Genomic DNA, 20,132 nt, shown 5'->3' with positions numbered 1-20,132 from the left:
AGCAGTTGCAATTTACTGACAGTCTCCTAGGTGCTCAGTGCTTTACATGCTTTGTTTCTAGTATTTACTACTCACTTTACAGATGAGGAAAGTAAGTCAGAGATAAAATGAGGAGTTTAAGGTCTCGCAGCAAGGAAGTGTCGCATAGTCTTAACCCCAGCTCTGCCGAACTCGGAAGCAGACGTTTTTCCACTACTGTGTTCTGACTCAAAGGCTGACTCAAAGAGCGCATCTTCATTATTCAAAAAACTGAATCAGCCTGCGGGAGGGCAGGGCAGGAAAGCATGCCCCAGGAGTTGGGGGTTCCTTTTCGTTTGTGTTGTCTGTTTGTCTGTCCTCCCTACCCAGCCCTGCCAGTGGCATTGGGGAGGGGGCATATTACAAGACCCAGGGGTACTTCCCAGCCCACACCACCAGCACAGCAAGGGCTAGGCCAGGGAGGCAAGGGAGAAGTTTGCTCCCTTTCCTGCCTGAGAACCAGGGAGTAGTCATTTGACTCCCAGTTCTGAGCTCAGCGAGAGTGAGAGCAGTAAGGTAGGGCCCTAGTTGTGAGCCACGTGCCGTTGTCCAGATTTTGTGATGGCTTTATCCTCTGTGACTGTCCCAACCCAGCTGTTGTCATCCCCGGGCTACTGGTGACCAACAGGGGCCTAGATGCTGCCTCAGACCTAACCTGACCCAGCTAAAACAAAGCTCCAAAACCACCCTAAAAAGAGTATTCTGGGAGTTTCTCCATTTCGCGTTGGTGGTTTTTTGTTAAACATATTCTTTCCCGTGCATTCTTTGTTCTTCCTTTGCCTGTCTGCTTTCCCTCAAGCTTGCCCTTCATTTTTGTGGTCCTCGTTTTTATTGAGCACCTACTATGTGTGAGACCCTCTGCTAGATGTGTACCTTGGAGGAAACACACATCTTGAATTCCAGCACCCACTCTCCCCCAGGGGTCGCAGCACTGGACTACTCTCTGCTTCCTAAGTTCGGTTTCTGCCTTACAAGGCCGGCCCTCGGGGTTGTTGTGTGGAAGGAGGGGACGACGTTTGTGTAGAGCCTGGCTTAGGGCCCGTGAGCCCCTGCCCCTCCTCCAGCCCCCCACCTGCCCCTTCCTTTCCTTGGGGGAGGGACAGAGCAGGCTTCATGCGGGACTCATTCTGACAGCTGTCCGGGAAGGGGGGTGATTTGTACAAAGCAGCCTGACTGTGTCTAAATCCCTCCCTGGGGCACTGTTTCCAAATTAAAATGTGGCAGGTTTGATCCCTGCCACCCAGCCCCACCTGCCCCCGCAGGACTTTCCTCCATCCTGGGCCCTGTGTGATGGGATGACGAGCCCTTCCATCTGCCCCACCGTCCCTCTCAGTCCCCCTCCCTCACTCCTTCCCCACCTGTTGGATCTGTCTGTCCATTTGGCATTGGGTGAAGCAGGCGGTGCCTAACCTTCAGCACTCAACGCCGGGATAGTGACAGCAGCAAGGGGACAATTACATTCTAGAACCAATTAATTAACCGAATGCTCCCCTGCCAGTTGCTTCATATCACTGTCTTATCAACTCTGAGAGTGCTGCCTTATTATGCCCATTGAAGAGATGTGGAAATTGCAGGGCAAGCAGATCACTGCCCCAGGTGACAAATGGCCTGGATACAGGTGGATGGGATGCCCACTCAGGACCTCCTGTCCTATTTATAGTAGGAACGGCTGCCTTTTGAATGTGCCTCCTGGCCTTGGACATGCTGCGTACAGAAGCACAGATCCTCAAAGGATCAGCAAGGTAGGTACCACCCAGCTCACCTTACACATGGCAGAACAGAAGTCAGGGAGGGCACATGACGGGCCAGGAAGCTCTGGCTAAGCACAGTGGTAAAATGAGACCTCGTATCTTTGCAGCCCTCTGACTTTCCCTCCCTTTGGAGATGCGGAAGAAGGGGAAACCAAGCTGCCTTAGAACCGAGCTGTCCCCATGCACGACGGCCATTTGGAACTGGGTAATGAGAGGCTGCCCTGTCCATTGTAGAATGTTTAGCAGCATCCCCTGGGAGTAGCGAACTCCCCTCTCCCAGGACAATTTAACAACCAAAAACGTCTCAACATTGCCAGATGTCCCCTGGGCGTTGGGGAGCGGGGGGTAAAATCACTCCTACTACAGTTGAGAACCATTGCCTCACAGTTTTCAGTTTTCCTTCAAGAAAGTCTATGCTATTTCTCGCAAGGGCATCTAGAAATTCAGAATACACGATGCCCAAAAGGGAAGGAACACGGAGCATGTCACAGCAAACACTGATCACACATGGCATGGTTATTATTAATCACTAACTTGACTACAGTTGGTGGAAATGAATCGCCTCGTCTTCTAGTGACTGAGCCCCGGGGGATAGACAATGGGACTTCAGGACACCACTGCTGGAGTCCCATGGCTGACTCACAAGGGACTTTGGACAAGTCTGTTTGCCCTTTTGGGACGCAGTTTTCCCCTCTCTAACATGGAAAGGCTGATGGATGTGACTGACAAGGACCATTTTAATCTAGTGTTGGCAGATGTCCCAGATTTTGCCACCCTGGGACCAGTGTTGTCACACAGTACAGAAGCCAATGTGCTCTGGGTTCTGCTCACCTGGGTGCAGACTGTGGCCCGAGTACTCCCTGGCTGGGTGACCCTAATCAGGTCATGTAACCTTGCCGTGCATCTGTTTCCTGCTCTGTAAAAACTCTAGGATCATAGAAGTATCTGCCTTACAGAATTGTCATGAGCCTTAACTGAGAGGATATATACAACACAACAGTGTTTGACATTAGTAATAGCCTCGTAAGAATTAGTTTTCTTCAGAACACCATGGCAGTATGTGAAACCACAGGACCCTCAGTCCCAACCACAGCCCGGCTGAATCAGATCTCCCAGGGAAATCAGCAACCAAGTGTGCATGGCTACTGAAGGATGGATTTGGTTTTGCCAGCTGGAGACACAGTGCAGAAGAAATGGAGGGAGCATGTCTGGCTGATTTTTTAAAATCCTCCACAAATGATTTTGAAGCAGTGAGTCGCTGGCCTGGCACTTAAGAACCACTGTAAGTTATGTGAAGCTCTCTGACGTTAGGAATATTCCAATAATGTTTTGAGTGCCACTCTGTATGAAGGCCTGAATGGTGGAAAGATGGAAAAGGTACTCTTTGTCCTCAGAGAGCCACTGCCTAAGCCAGCAAAAGCAATTCCTAAGCCACATATATAGTCCAAGTGGGCCTCTGTGTTCAGAGGCACAAGGAAGCCTAAAATATGTGCTCAGCGATGACAGAGGAGACAGTGATCTGCAGGATTATCAGTAGGATTGCGCAGGTTATTGGCTGCACAGAGGTACCCAGAGAAAGGTCACTCTTGGTCACTCTTCTTTCTAATTCACATAAAAGCTCCATTGGGCCAGTGGCAGGTCTGGAGGTCATTATTCAAGCAGGCTGCTCTGGAAGCTCCTACTCATCCATCAGTGAGAGTTTAGCTGCGCCTTTCTCTAAGGAATCTTCCCAAAAACAGAGTCAACAACACCCTTTTCTATGTCATGCCCTATTAAAGTTTTCCTTACCCCAGATTGTAAATGCATGTTTGGATTCATGTGTCCCCAACTTGTCTTTGAGCCTTTTGAGAGTAGTTACTGGGTTTGTTTGGTTTTTCTGGTGTTCTCATGTTAGCACCCCAACACAAGATCTGGTACAGAGTAGGTGCTGAGAAGATGCTTGTATTTTGTTTTGTGGGGTTTTTCGGTGGGGTGGTTGCTTACTACAGCTGCTAGCAGCAGATGCTTGTTGAACGAATAAATGGATGGACGAATGGGTGGATGAGTGGATAGGTTAGATGGATGGATGGATGAATGATGGATGATGAATGAATAAATGATTAAATAAAAAAAAAATCCCAACTAACTAAGAGGGTTTTAATGGACCTGGGTAAAAAGGACACTCAGTTACCAATCGAGCAAGCTGGATGTCAGCCAAAGTGACTTCTTGGAGGAGGAGCAAATGGCCCCTGAATGATGGATTCGTTTTTGCCAAGTGGAGACACAGTGCAGAGGAAATGGAGGGAACATTCTCTAGCCAATCTCATGCCCAGAAAATTAGATTTTAAAAAGTGGAAGATACCAGGAGTCGTTAGCGAAGTGTTCATGGTTTGATGGTTGCTGTGGCAACATGCTCTTCATTTGGTATGGAATCGCAAAGTAAATATTTTCATAGCATCAGCAGGATAATAAGACACACGTTGCCATATCTGAGAGAGAACCAGCATTCTGCACTCTTGTGTGGGTGCCCTCCATAACTTGGTTATTTTGCCCACAGCTTCCCCTAAACATGGAGCAACTGAAGGAATAGAAATTTGGCTCCCATGTGCCCGAGAGACAAAGGAGCTTTGAATGTCAATAGGGGCCTTAAAAATGCATTGTTTAGCAGGTATGTTCATGTCAATGATGTTCCTCCCTGACCTGGGGTCAGAAATGACCCTGTTTTAGTGCCTTACACATCTAGAGTATGATGTGCCTCATCTTGTCATGTGACCCTGGATGAGCTGAATTCTCCTCTGAGCTTCAGTTCCTGTATCCATCTATTCCCAGTACAAATACCCACCTCTCAAGACTCATAGTTGAATTAAATGTAATACAACATTGACTTCGTGGGCACTTAATCCATGTTGGTTTTCTTTCTCTGGAATGTTCCATTAATGTCCACTCCACACCCCACTGACAGTGTGAGGCAGATCATTGAGACAGAAAACTAATAAAGTAGTTCTGGACTTAAATTCAATGTTTGACCAGTCGAACCCAATAGGCATTTATGGAATATGTTACTCAACCACAAAATATACATCTTCTCATCTGCACTTAGGACATAGTCTGAGATCGAGCACATGTTCCACCATAAAGCAAGTCTTACTAAATTCAGAAAAAGCAAAATAATTCCAAGTACACTCCTGGACCACCATGCAATAAAAAGAGAAATCAATACAAGAGGACTTCTCAAAACTACACAAAAACATGGAAATTAAACAACTTGTTTCTGAATAACTCTTGGGTGAACAATGGCATTTAGACAGAAATCAAAAATTCTTTGAAAGTAATGAAAATAGAGACACAGCTTACCAACATCTTTGGGTTGTGGTTAAAGCAGTGTCAAGAGGAGAGTTTATAGTGCTAAATATCTTCATCAAGAGTTTAGAATCTCAAATTAATGATCTAACATCGCACCTAGGGGAATGAGAAAAAAAAAAAAAAAGAACAATCCAACCCCAAAGCTAGTAGAAGAAAGAAATAAATAAAATCAGGAAAGAATTGAAGGAAACTAAGACCCAAAAGTCTATAGAAAGATCAATGAATCCAAGAGTTGGTTCCTCAAAAGAATAAGCAAGATTCACAGACCACCAGCTAGCTAGATTAATGAAGGGAAAAGAAAGAGATAACGTGTATTTAAAACTTATGGAATTTTCTTGAACCAGTAATTTCATCAAGGGACTCTGCCTTTCAATGACCCAAATGGCAAAGATTTATGCCCAACAATTCCCACTGTAGTGCCATAAAAATGGTAAAAATATAAGCTATGTCAGCAGTATGGGGACACTTAAGTACACAGAGAAACACTCATACAATAGAATATTCTGCAGAACTGAGAAGTATGAGTATGAGGCAACACAGGGAAACTATTCCTATACTCCTGAATTCAACTGGGAAGCTACAAACAAGATTCATAAGCAATTTCACCTTTGGGTTCTTTGCTTTACTGCACAGCTTTCTGTTTTGTTTTGTTTAGATACCATTAAAATAGAATACCTTGGGACAACTTCCTCCAACAACCCCAAAGCAGACTCAGCAACCAAGCATCATAAAACCACAGCTGTCAAGAGCACACAAGTCGTAGGACATCACCAGGATGCTATGAACTTCCTCTGAAGTAAATATACTGTGGTGGTGCAGAAGACCTCGGGCAAGTGCAACATGCCAGGCACCCTGAACAGCAACTGCATGCACTGTTTCGTGCTAGGGGCTATATGGAAGTGAGGAGAACAGGTTTGCCTTGGCCAGGAGAGACTGTAGTGAGAGAAGAGGGATAATGTATAGAAGCTGCCTGTTCTCAAGTGAGCCCTCTCACTGAGTCCTACAAATTCCTGGCCTTAGTTCTAAGTCTCATCCCAGATACTCATGCTAGAGGTAGCTTCAGGGTTAGAAGCATGGATGCTGCACTGGGGCTGCCTGGGAACAAAGGCCAGCTCTGCTAGGACCAGCTGTGTGAGCCTGGGCAGGTGATGTGGCCTCTCTCTGCCTGGTTTCCCAGGCAGAGAAAAGTACCCTTCTCATAGATGGTGTGGGGTTCCTTGGTGTGTAAAGCTCTTAGGACAGAACATACCCGTTAGCCTGTTCTAGATGAGGGCTTTCTATTAATATAAGTTTGGAAGCCGCTGAGATCAAACTGACTTCAAATCACATAATCCTTGCCACTCAGTGCAACTGCCACATGTCCACAAATAGCTCTGAAAGAAGACTCTCAGAAGGGTTAACACAGAGGTTCAAGTCGGACACCATGAAAGCTTCAATAGGGTGGGAACAGGATCACTACAATTTGACTGCCTTGGGTTCAAATTCTGGTTCTGCTATTCACTAATGATCTACACTCCCTGCCTAGTTCCTCTGAGCCTCTGTTTCTTTGTAAGGTGGGATTAGCTTCCACCTGCTCATGGGGTAATTTCCTTCAGCAATAATCATGCATCAGATGAAGCTCAAGAACAGTGCTATTAACCTTGCACCAGGATGCCACAAGGGGTTATAGGAAAGATGACATGAGAGAATCTATGTATTACAACTGCGCAAGCTGGGTACCCACCCAGTAAGGACAAGCTGAGTCTCTCTGCTGCAAAAGACTCAAGGAAGCAGCAGCTGAGCCAGTTCTTTGGGGAAGCAGGGGTTTCAGATGACACTGAAGGAAGACAGGACTTTAGACAGTCAGAAATGGGGCAGTGAAAGGGGCAAGCCCGGGCAGTGATCCAAAGCCCTGGAAGATTCTCAGATGGTCAGACTCAAGCAGAGCCCCCAACATATGTCTGGAATATAGCAGATGGTAGCAGAAAAGGAGGAAAGGAGGAAGGAAAAGAGGAAGAAAGGATGGGGGAGAGAAGAAGAACGAAAGAAGGAAAGAAGCAAAGAAGGGAGGGAGGAAGGGAAGAAAAAAGGAAAGAAGGGAGAGAGGAAGGGAGGGTGGGAAGAAGGAAGGAAAGAAGAGAGGGAGGAAAGGAGCAAGGAAGCACGGAGAGAGGCAGGGAGGGAAAGAGTGAGGGAAGGAGAAGGATAGTCAGAGTCCAGACCTCTTCCCAAGTCCCCATCTGTGGCCAGTGCGATGCTAACCACTTCTCCCACTGCCTGACCCCACACAGAAGGCTCCTTGTTCTGCAGCCCACTCTGCATGATCTTGGGGGAATGTGATTACAAACCTCGACACTCCCATTTCACCCTTTCAAAGGGCACTGTTCCCACTCAGGCGTCTGCTTCTCCCCTCGTGACATAATGCACCCTGCTCGCCACTGAGAGACTTAGTGTCCTCTCCCCATCCCCCGAAAAGAAAAATGTAGCTTGAGATTTTAATTCCAATTCATGTCATTTTACAATAGCTTCATTCATTCCCACTGGCTGTATGATTTCTTTTTAATTTATGGAGTACATTTGTGATGTATGAATTAGAGAAAGAAAATGTTATTAGAAAGGTCCCAGGGAGTAAGCTGTCTCTTGTCTAAAGGCTGAGAAAGTAAGTGTGAAGAAAGAGGAGTGAGTTGGAAGCTAAGAGAGCCAGGTCTAGCTTGCAAAGTGGCCCCCAAAGTGCTATGACTTTGGAAAAGGGGCTTAACCTTTCTGAGCCTCATGACCCTCTAAGGGATGGCTTCCCACGCTCATCCAATAGTGTCTCTGCTAACAATTACAATACCTCTGTGAATTAAGTATGGTTGTTACCGTGTTACCATAATTAACATGTGATGTACCCTTTGGGGACCTGGCTCCAGACCCCACCCCATCTCACAGGGTCTCCAGCTAAAAGGACAGGCTGAGCAGCTCTGCACCCCCCAACCCCTGCTGTCCAGCTTCAGCTGTCAGGGCCCCTGTGGGCAGAAGCACAAGTGAAGAAATTTAGTAAGGCTGCAGAGGCCAATGTTCTGGCCTCATAAAGCTCTTTTCCGAAACAGCTGCCCACAGCTGCCCAGAGCTATGTTCTGCAGTAAATTGGCCCACTGCCCTGGAAATGGAGGGGCTGAGGGCTGGGGCACAAAGGCCAGGGTCGGCAGGAGGAGAAGGAAGAAAGGCACTCCTGGAGGAGTGAAAAGAGTCTCTCTCTGCCCTCGCAAGCCTCAGTTTCCCCAGGTGTAAAGTACAAAGAATCCCCCTCCCCCACGTTGCACAGCAATGTTAAGGAGACAGCATCGTGGAGGGTCCTAGGCCAGGCCTGTCATGGAGTGCGTTCTTGGAAGGTCCCCCTCAAAAGTCCAGCACAACCACCATTCCCAGGTTCTGCTGTCATACAGCTTACCCCCACCCCTCCCCGGCCCCCAGACTGCAAGGAACATGCATACCTCTCTCTTCCTCACCGTAGACAAATTACCAAATTCTGGTGCTTCTAAGCAGGTTGTGCCCTACTGAAAGCCAGGTACTGGCAGCTCACTCTATGCCTGTTGAAACGGCCATTCAGAAAGGGAGTGCTTTTCCTGGTTGGCTGCAAATATGTTTTATTTATACTTCATTTACCAAAATGTCCCCAACAGATTGCAGCAGAGGAACTAGAAGCACGACCTTGCTGGTCTGCATGTGTTCCCAGGCCAAGTCCCAGGGTGCAAAGTGAGCTCTCAGGCTTCCTTTCTGCTGAGGGTAGAAAATCATCTGCTCAGGATAACTCGGTGTCTTCTGATATAAAACGGGGAAACACTCGGTCCCTTCAGGGTTTGTCCCTCTCCTCTCCAGGGAAGGTCTGAGCCTGGAGGAAGGGAAGTGCGTATTATTCTGACCACAGTGGTCCCCAGTGCCCACTGGCCTTGGAGGGCTGACCCTCATCCCCTTCTGTCCTTGTTTTCGTAGCTGGGGATTTGAGGATGACGGCTGCCTTCCTCTGCGCCTCCATTCACAAGGCCTCCCTTGTGCTGAGTCCCCCAGCCCTCTCCCAGCAGTGCCCCCATCTCAGGGGGCTCAGATTCTCCCGGAGGCTTTGCAGACATGTACCATGCAGGGCCTGTGAACTGTGAGGCCAGGAGACCCTTCAACTCACTGCTCCTTGCTCTGCAGCCAGGCAGGACCTGGCCCTTCCATCTAGATCATGAGCAGAGAAGCAAGATGCAACTTCTCCCTGCTTCCCCTCTCGTGGGTCTGGGCTTGCTGCTGCTGCTTCACCCAAAGTTGATCCAAGAAGGGGGCAGGAATATCCTCCACGTGGACATATGCCCAGCAAAAATCAGGATTTAAAATAATACACAATCTCTGTTTCTTCTGTTGGGAAAGACAGTGAGACACTGCAAAGTGGCATGCTTTGCCCTTGCTAACACAGTCAGGAAGTGGAGAACAAGGACTCCCCTCCAATCCTGTATTCCCGCCTCTGTCATTGCCATTGCACACCCATCCTGGTGTTCCCTAAAAACAGCAATGAGAAAACACCCCAACTTCCCTGTGCACTGGGTAGTTGCCCGCCTCCTCTTATACAGACCGTATGCAAATCCCCTATTACATCACAGTTAGCAGAAAGTGACCCAAATGGAACTGTGAACACCCTATGGGCAGAAAATGAGAAATAAGATCATATCGGTCCTTCTGACAGTTAAAGTAAAATTTTATGTGAGCAATATACTCTCGCTCTGATTACCATGCAGTATAATTTTATTCTGGTTTTCCTGGGCCTGCTGAACCCCTGCTCTTTTAAGTGTTCCAATGCTCTGCTTGCCAAGATAAATGATTATAATTGACAGGGCATTGTCAATCTATCGAGAAACTGATTTCATTAAGCATGCCAAGGGCCAGCTCTGGGGCAGGTAGCTGAGCGGAGAGGGGTTTGATCTCACCCTCTCCCTGTAGTACAGTCCACACTGGCACCAAAGACTGGAGGGCAAGAGAACAAAGGGAACGTTATGTTTCTGAATTCAAATCTTTCCCTTTGAAATGAGGCGTCCGGAATGGCCAATAAAACTGTGGAAATGGATTTCTAGCTGCATTTGATGTTAAGCCTTTAGTGTCAAGCGCCAGGTCTACCAGTTACCTTCCCCCCCACCCTTCCTTTCTTTCTTCCTTTTGCTCCCCTTGTCTTCCCCCCTTCTCTGGATGGCCTTGTGGGGAATTTGTCTTTTCATAAATAATTTCTTAGAGTTGGCAGTTAGACAGTTGCATCCCATTTCTGCTTTGACGTGAGAAGAGCAAATTAAGTCTTAAAAGGATGGAGACTCGCTCTTGTGTCTGTAATAGAATTGGTCTCATATAGATTGATTAAGATCCAGACTTCTCTGGCTTCAGTGTTAAATCCTCTGTTTATTAAGGCAACTCCATGCACGGAGTCTCTGTCCTTTCCCATCGAGTCATCATGATCCTGCATTCCATCCCTTTCTACCTAAAGGAAGAGTTGGAGAAAAAGCTCAGACTCTGGGGCCTCCTCCCTAATCATCTGTGGCCAGATATACCCAACAAGGAGCCAAGTTTTCATCTTCAGCCTTTAGCCTCGTCCTTGACTGAGAGAAAAAGATACAGCCATCCAAGGTGATGTCCTCGCCGCCCTGCTGAACATCCTCGTGCTCAGGCTGAGGAGGAGGATGGAAAACAGGCTTTGAACACCCAGCCCATCATCAGCTTGCAAAATCCCAGTGAAACTGGTGTGTAGCCCTACCCACCCCGGCTATATCCCTGAGTGGGATCAAGCTGATTGGCCCCACTCACATAGTGGTTCATGGTTTGTGATAAGAGGAGAGGAGCTGTGAACAGAACAGGAAGCAGGATATGGAATCCAAAAAACCCAGTTTCCAGTCCTGATGCTGCCCCGATGGGCTGATGTGGGGCTGCTGGCTCCTCCCTGGGCTCAGACTTCCAGCTGTAAAACGAGACCCCCGTCACAAGTTCCAAAGCAGCTGGGACCCTCGAAATCCGTCATACGAAGAAGAGTTCATGTCCCTGCAGGAACACCACAGCCATTAACCTCATTCACCCTTCATTAACAAGTTAATTGAGTGTCGTGGCGCGCACCTAGAATCCCAGCTACTCGGGAGGCTGAGGCAGGAGAATCACTTGAACCCTGGAGGCAGAGGTTGCAGTGAGCTGAGATTGAGCCCCTGCACTCCAACCTGGGTGACAGAGTGAGACCCTGTCTCAAAAAAAAAAAATTAAGCAGAGAAGGTACTGTTTTCTTCCACTCTCGGAGTGGAGAAGTTGAGGCACAGAGCACCTGCAGCAGTGATAGAGCCACTCAAGGGAAGAGTGCCATTTCCTGTAATAAAGCCACCTAGGTTGGCTGGAAATCACACACACACACACACACACACACAACTCAGGGTAAACTGTACCAAACAGTTTCTTAAACAGGTAGAACAGCTGGCAAAGTAGCAGGAAGTCCTGAAGTCCAAATCTAACTGGGATTAGAGAAGGAAGTGGAGCTGCAAAGCCCTGAGGACATCTCTTAACCCTATGGGGACTTTGACCTTGCATTTTCAGAGCCTCCAAGGGTACCGAGACATACGGCAAAGCCCCGGGCCCATTCAGGTGGAGTGGGGATAGGAAGGGAGGTGAAGGGAGAGTGTCCAAAAGAAGATCCTCTTAATAAAAAGTCAGATTCTCAAAGGGTGCAAAGGCAAGCTCAATGGACACACACACACACACACACAACACACACACACACACACAACTCAGGGTAACTGTACCAAACAGTTTCTTAAACAGGTAGAACAGCTGGCAAAGTAGCAGGAAGTCCTGAAGTCCAAATCTAACGGGATTAGAGAAGGAAGTGGAGCTGCAAAGCCCTGAGGACATCTCTTAACCCTATGGGGACTTTGACCTTGCATTTTCAGAGCCTCCAAGGGTACCGAGACATACGGCAAAGCCCCGGGCCCATTCAGGTGGAGTGGGGATAGGAAGGGAGGTGAAGGAGAGTGTCCAAAAGAAGATCCTCTAATAAAAAGTCAGATTCTCAAAGGGTGCAAAGGCAAGCTCAATGGACACACACACACACACACACACACACACACACGGAATAAAGGCCAAGTGCTAAGCAGAAATGTCCTTAGAATGTCAGTTGGGGACCCACAACACAGCGCCCCTCCCTCTCTGGCCTCCCTCTGAGTTGCTCCCACACTCCCCAACTCTTGCCCTCCTCTCCTCCCCTGCCTCTTGTAGGCTGCAGGCTCAGGCTAAAGCTGCCGCTGGACACCCTCCGCACATACAGCCCCAGTTTCATCCCCTTTGGCCAATCCCCGTATCGATTACATCTCTTCTAATCAGAACCCTGGAAAAAATCAAATCAAGCTTTGTCTGCTCAGATGTTAGGATTTCTCTCCTAATAATAACAATAAATTCGATGAAAATCATAGACACATCTTCTAGAAACAGCTTCTCTTATATTTTCATGAACCCAAACCATGTCTGAGAGATGGGACGGGGCACAGATGCCAGTAGAGAGGGGACATCATCTGGGGACACCACCTCTGGCCCCAACTCCTCTTCTGGCTGACACTGGCCTTGTGATGGTTCTAGTCCGTTTCAGAGCTATGCCTAACATCAGGCTCTCTGCAACCCCACCTTTTTTCCTAAAGACAGAACCTGCTAAGGAAAGACGGATGAGCTGCTCCAAACCCCTGGGTGTCTCCTTGACCTCATCCAGGTCCTGAGCAACAGGACCAGGCCAGAGGCCACAAAGTGCACCAGCAGGGGCAGCGCCCTGGGAGGTCCCAGCAGGTCCCCGCCTTGGCCACACCACAGCACAGCCAGTGTGAAGGGCTGGCCCAACCCTTGGTGCTTTCCTGCATGCAATAGCTTCTTTGCTTCTCATGGCAACCCTGCTGAGTGGGGAGGGGCAGGACAGCCCTTACTCTGCACATTTACAGATGAGGACAAAAGGCTGGCAGGCAGGTCACCCAGCAGAGGCATGAGAGGACTGGGGAGAGGGGAAATGAGGATCTGAGAAGGTGCGCTTGCCGTTTACAAACAGCCTCCCTCAGATGAGCTTAGAGACAAGCAAGGAACAAGGCAATGGTTTTTAAGTTGACTTTTGCCAGTGGAGCTGTGTTTCCTGTCCTTAAGCCCCCGGTGTCTGGACCACATGGTCACATCTTCAATAAAGTGAATTGAGTTTGGTTTATACAACAGAAGAAGACCATCACCTTCTTATCACTGGATTGATGGTGCTGAGATGGAGGAAGTAAAAGGGTTGGAGACGGGCCGGGTGCAGTGGCTCACACCTGCAATCCCAACACTTTGGAGACCGAGGCACGCAGATCACTTGAGGTCAAGAGTTAGAGACCAGCCTGGCCAACGTGGCGAAACCCTATCTCTACTAAAAACACGAAAATTAGCTGGGCAAGGTGGTGCACCCCTGAAGTCACAACTACGTGGGAGGCTAAGGCAGGAGAATCACTTGAACCCCGGAGGCGGAGGTTACAGTGAGCCTAGATCATGCCACCTGCACTCCAGCCTGGGTGATAGCAAGACTCCATCTCAATCAATCATCAATATAAAATAAAATAAAAGGGTTGAAGAGGAAGGCAGGGAGAAGTACTGCATGCTTCACCAGAACTGAAAATCGGTCCTGAAATTTTTGAAACCTTATTTAGGATTGGAGAGGGTGTCTAATTTCAAAGCTTCCAAATGATCTGTTTTTAACATATACATGAAGATGTCAATTTATCATTGGAGAAAGAGAATACTCTTGTTTTTGTGAAAAACCAACACATAACAGTTTCTTTTGAAGCTAAAGCAGAGGCCTGCAGCTGATACAGCTGTATCTGTGAACCACACCATTCTGTATCCAAGTCAGCATGTATTTGTTGAGACCTACAGTGTACCAGACACTGTTCTAGGCTCTGGAAAATGGCAGTGAATAAAACAGATAACAATTCTCACCCTCATAGAGAAGACAGATAAAAATAAGTTATCCGACTTTAGGGTATATATCAAAGATGTGAAATGCTTTGAAGGAAAACAAAACAAGGAGAAGGGTGGGCAATGCTAGAAGGGCTGGGAATTTAAATACAGCAATCAGGGAAACCCTGTTCTAAAAGGGCGGAGAGTAAAAAAATGAGCTATCAAGCCATGAAAAAACATGGAGAAAACTTTCATGCATAGCACTAAGTGAAAGAAGCTAGTCTGAAAAGACTACCTACCGTATAATTCCAACTCTATGACACATGGGAAAAGGCAAAACCTTGGAGACAGTGAAAAAAGATTGGTGGTTGGCAGGGGTCGGGGGAGAGAGTGATGAACAGACAGAGCACAGAGGACTTCTAGGGCAGTGAAAACACTTTACATGGTCATACAATGGTGGATCCCTGTCAACTGAGTTCTTCATTGGCCCATCCCCACTGTATTAGTCCATCCTCATGCTGCTATAAGGATATACCCAAGACTGGGTAATTTATAAAGGAAAGAGGTTTATTGATTGACAGTTCCACATGGCTGGGGAGGCCTCAGGAACTTACAATCATGGCAGAAGGGGAAGCAAACACATCCTTCTTCACATGGCAGCAGCAAGGAGAAGTGCCAAGCAAAAGGGGGAAAAGCCCATTATAAACCATCAGATCTCATAAGAACTCATTCACTCTCATGAGAGCAGCAGCATGGGGAGTAACCACCCCATGATTCAATTACCTCCCACCGGGTCCTTCCCATGACCCGTGGGGATTTTGGGAACCACAATTCAAGATGAGATTTGGAAGGGGACACAGCCAAATCATATCACCCACACAGACATAGAAAAAAAGTGACCAAATGCCTAGCCCTATTTTTTAAGTAGATAATTTTCTTTAAAGATATTAAGTGGAAAGAAGTAGGATTGCTGGTGTGGGCACTGCTGCCTAGATCCAAGGGAATGAGCATGCCCCAGGTCCATATCATTCTTCATACCACTCCCTGACCCCAGAGGGGAACCTGGTCATCAGTCAGCTCTGCCCAGATACACAGAGCTCCCTGTCAGTTATTTAAATCTCACCCTTTAGTTAGATGGTTAGACAAGGCTCTCCAGACATCTTAGAGAAGTCTGAAAATAGAAGAGAAACTAAAAGAAACATACTGAAAAATCGATTTTAGAGAAAACAAAGATAATTCAGAGAAAATAGGCTTGTATCCTCTGAGATATGTAAGGACATATTGCACCTATAAGGTAAGAACACGACAGTGTGTAAAAGGAACAATCATTTAACAAGAAAGTGTTATGGAAAATTAAATATATGACTGTAAAAGAGAAGAAAATTCAACAAAAGCCTTGCAAGGTAACATAAAGAAAATCTAGAGAGCAGAATAAAAATATTGTGAGATGGAAATACGAGAAAAAAAGAAAGGGGCAAAGAAGCACAATTTAAGAAGTTCTGCATCCAACAAATAAAAGTTCCAGAAAGAGAAAAGAGGTTAAAATAAAGGATAGAAAATTGTCCCTCTTCAAAAAAAAAAAATAATACAAAAGAATGTCCCAAAGGTAGAAGACAAAAGTCTTCAGAAATACTGGGCCATTGAGTGGCCAGTACAAATGTGTTTAAACAGATCCATAAGTAAGCATATCATTATAAAATTTAGAACACCAACAATAACGAGATAAATGTTCAATCATCTAGGGATCATCTTCAAAGGAAAGGGAATAAAACCAAGGTCAGATTTGTCATTAGCACCTCTGGGTTTGGCACAATGGAGAAATCCTTCCAAAGTTCTAAGGGTAAATAAGCAACAACTTGGAATTCTATATCCTGCTAAACTGTCACTGAAGGGCAAGAGTAGAATAATGTGTGAGAGATGAAGGAAGACATAATCAGGCATACAAAGATGTATAGGAAAGTTTATAGAGGCTACGCTTGTGTAATATGGTGAGTAAATAAGCAAGAAAGATGAATAAGATACAGTATTCAACCCAGGACGTAGAATGACAGCCCTACAGCACCCAGAGTAACTGGATGAGACCAGAGCAGAAGAATGGAGGATGCCAGGGGTTGGGAAGAATCTGTGAAAAATAGGTAGAATTCTATGGGTCTGAATTTATTTTCGAGAATTGTGGATACCTCAAGCAGGTGATGAATACAATTAGAAACTAAAAGAAGAAAAGGAAATGGACAGTATTTTGGGGGCGGGGAGACGGAGTTTCACTCTTGTTGCCCAGACTGAAGTGCAGTGACTCGACCTCAGCTCACTGCAACCTCCACCTCCTGGGTTCAAGCGATTCTCCTGCCTCAACCTCCTGAGTAGCTGGGATTACGGGCGCCCACCACCACACCCAGCTAATTTTTGTATTTTCAGTAGAGATGAGGTTTCACCATGTTGGCCAGGCTGGTCTTGAACTCCTGACCTCAGGTGATCCACCAGCCTCAGCCTCCCAAAGTGCTGGGATTACAGGTGTGAGCCACCATGCCTGACTGAAATGAACAGTAGTCATAGTAGTAATTACAGTATACTACTTGGCTGCAAATGCAATATTTACAGAATACAGTAAACATAATTTGTTTTCTGAACTTCTAGAACGCCTATATATAAAGTGTTGTGGACTTAAGTTTATAAAATAAGAAATAAATGTTACCAATCTTAGCAATATAAAAGCAAAAGTACAGTTGTTAGAAATGAGAAGTAGCAAGGAAAGAAAAGGTGATGAGAGATTTGCAGTGTTCCTATGTTCATTTTACAAACAGTGAGTCAAGTGTTATTGTATACAGTTGAAGGAATATGTATTCATATATAATTTACATTTACAAATGCAAATAATAAGGGAACTAAACGATTGTGAGGGGTGTATGTATAAAATGAGTTGTAGGGAAAAAGACGAAGACGAAGGTGATGGTTCGAAAGAACAAATTCTTCATCTGTTACAAGAGGAGGTCAGCAGATGATGTCTAAAGCTGATTGTTCAAAAAGAACATGATTAATGTGTACAGACACATGAAGTGAATCACCAGGACAAACAAAAACAAACAAGCAAAACTGGTTAACGAATTAAAAGTGGCTTACTCAGGAGAAAAGGACGAGCGTGAAGGGGTGCAGTGATGAAACTATTATCTTTTATTATTAGGTTGGTGCAAAAGTAACTGCGGTTTTGCCATAACTTTTAATGGCAAAAACCACAAGTACTTTTGGCCAATCTAATAGCAATATATCTCTATGATATGATTTTTTAATCACATGCAGATATTTGATTAATATTTTTAGATATCATTTACCTAAGGCTGACTTCATGTTGCAGCCACAGTGTATGGTGGACACACCTGCATGTGTGTTCAGAGTTCCAAGCTAATGAGTCCAGGAGTGGACAATCCGGAAATTCATTCCTTATCTATGAGGAACATCTGAACCCTCCACCTGTACCTTGGAACATGGGCCATGAAAGGGATTGAAGCCTCATTTTTGGGGTTGGTTGAAGGTCACCAGGTGGAGGTTGTTAGTGGGAGGGTGCTAAGAGAAAATGCTGCATAAACTGCATGCCAACATGGTGAAACCCCATCTCTACTAAAAATACAAAATTAGCCAGGTGTGGTGGTGGGCACCTGTAATCCCAGCTACTCGGGAGGCTGAGGCAGGAGAATGGCTTGAACCCAGGAGATGGAGGTTGCAGTGAGCTGAAATAGTGCAACTGTACTCCAGCCTTGGCAACAGAGTGAGACTCCTTCTCAAAAAAAAAAAGCCAGGCACAGTGGCTCATACCTGTAATCCCAGCATTTTGGGAGGCCAAGGTGGCCAGATCACCCAAGGTCAGGAGTTCAAGACCAGCCTGGCCAACATGGTGAAACCCCCCTCTCTACTATAGAAAATACAAAACTTAGCTGGGCATGGTGGCACCTGCCTGTGGTCCCAGCTACTGGGGAAGCTGAGAGAGGAGAATCACTTGAACCCAGGAGGTGGAGGTTGCAGTGAGCTGAGACCGGATCATTGCACCAGCAGGGATACCAGAAGTCAGAACAGAGACCCAGCAATAAGGAGGGGGCATCCCTTAGAAAACCAAGCCTGGGTGACGGAGCAAGACTCTGTCTCAAACAAAACAAACAAAAAAAAAAGGATTCATTCATTTATCTATACCCATTGCTTAGGAAGACCCTACTGAGAACGATGAGATTTTCATTTCTGTCCTTGAGAAAACATATGCGACTCTTCCCCAAAACCAGGTCACAGGGGAAAGTTGCAGAGGCCGGGTACCCTTCTGCCCACCTTCACCGACACCTGGGTTTCATACACTATGTATGGAAAGAACTGAAATCAGGAGGCTGAAAATTTTAGACCCAGGTCTTTCACTTTCTCTAGCTGTATCACCTAGGCAAGTCGCCTCTCTTATCTGAACCTTGGTTTTTCAAAATATGAAATAACAGGGTTTGAAGTAGTAGCATCAGACCTTGTGGCCTTGAGCTAACTGGTCCACCCCAACAGCTGGCTTGTGGTGGGGGAGAAGCAGGGACAGGGGGCGTCTATTTGACTCTACAGGCAGACAGGGCCAATTAGTGATATTAAAGAGGACTGTTTAGGCACCAAAGGGCAACGTGCAGTCTGCACCTCAGTGATCAGGTGGCAGCCTGTGAAGCAAGCCCATGTGATGGAAAGATGGCAGGCCTGGGGGTCCGGAGACCCGGGTTTAGTTCCAGCTCCACCAAAACTTTGCTGGATGATCCTGAACAAGTCGCTACAGCTCTGTGGCCCTCACTGTCCTCACCTGGAAGATTAAAGTGTTCAACCAGACAATCCTCAGAGTCCCTTCCAGCTCTGACATGCTCTCATTCCATGATTGCGTGACCACCAAATTAAATTAGAATCAGAGCTTTTGCATCACCTGTGAGTTGGCGAAGACAAGAAACACGCCCATGCATACATGAAAAAGCCTTCCACAGCGGGTCGCTCAGCTTTTTCTTGTTGTTGTTGCTGTTTCTTCCCTGCACTTATCAGCCCATGATCAAGGGTTCGCTCTCCAATGCAGGTGCTTATCTGCCGGCTGAGGCCAAGGGCACATCTTAGTACCCAGCAGCTGGTGAGGCAATGCGGGCGTTTCTGCCACTGTTAAGCCGCCACCGCTGGCTACAAGGCGTTGCCTGATAAACAGACTTGCTACACACATGTCTGCCTGGGAAGGAAAGAGACTGCCTGCCAGCCTACTCCTGCCAAGGTCTGCACCCAGCCATCTGCAGGGGTCTGAGGACAGGCACATGCAGGGACTGTCAGGATCCTGCCAGACTTGGGAACAAAACAGATGGGACTTGAGGCTCCTGTGAGATGGGCTTCCAGCATTTGAACTCAACGCCTGAAGGGTCCCTGAGGGGATACCAGAGGTCAGAACAGAGACCTAGCAATGAGGCGTGGGGCATCCCTTGGAAAACCAAGACTGGGCTTGGTATCAATATGTCAGGGAGAAATGCCCCCACAGATCTGGCTATTTCTTTTATATATATATATATATATTTTTTTTTTTTTTAAGTTCTAGGGTACCTGTGCATAACGTGCAGGTTTGATACATAGGTATACATGTGCCATGTTGGTGTGCTGCCCCCATCGACTCGTCATTTACATTAGGTATATCTCCTAATGTTATCCCTCCCCCAGCCCCCCAGCCCCGACAGGCCCCATGTGTGACGTTTCCTGCCCTGTGTCCAAGTCAGATTGGCTATTTCTAAAGGCCAGGATGACTCATTTTTTCAAGGAAAATTTTCTGAGAACTGATATTCACCGAGCATTGAGGAAACAGGTGAAGTAACATGTCTAGGTCCCTCCCATCAGAGTTGCCAGTCTGGTTGTAAGAGAAAATAACCACATTCCACAAATAATTGTAGAATGTTTTATTCCCTCATTTAACCAGTGAATATAAAATGAACACCTATTGTGCCCAGGCACCGTTCTCGGTACTAGACAAATTCAAGTGAGTAAGATAGAAATTATGTCTATTTTGACTGGACGCAGTGGCTCACGCCTGTGTTCCCAACAGTTTGGGAGGCAGAGGTGGGCGGATCACTTGAAGTCAGGACT

At 46.6% G+C, this 20,132-nt stretch overlaps 1 long non-coding RNA gene across 1 annotated transcript in view; it reads right to left on the bottom strand.

The window, feature by feature from the left end:
• Positions 1-8,753: 8,753 nt before the first annotated feature.
• The window catches only part of LOC117070955, a 72,799-nt gene continuing 61,420 nt past the window's right edge, over positions 8,754-20,132 (bottom strand). Inside the window, exon 4 of the long non-coding RNA XR_004432113.1 lies at positions 8,754-8,964. This is a non-coding gene — a long non-coding RNA (uncharacterized LOC117070955). The remainder of the gene's footprint in view (positions 8,965-20,132) is intronic.

The sequence above is a fragment of the Trachypithecus francoisi genome, unplaced genomic scaffold, assembly GCF_009764315.1.
Source record: "Trachypithecus francoisi isolate TF-2019V2 unplaced genomic scaffold, Tfra_2.0 Lachesis_group3, whole genome shotgun sequence".
Classification (NCBI taxonomy): domain Eukaryota; kingdom Metazoa; phylum Chordata; class Mammalia; order Primates; family Cercopithecidae; genus Trachypithecus; species Trachypithecus francoisi.
This window is presented reverse-complemented; position numbering and strand designations above follow the sequence as displayed.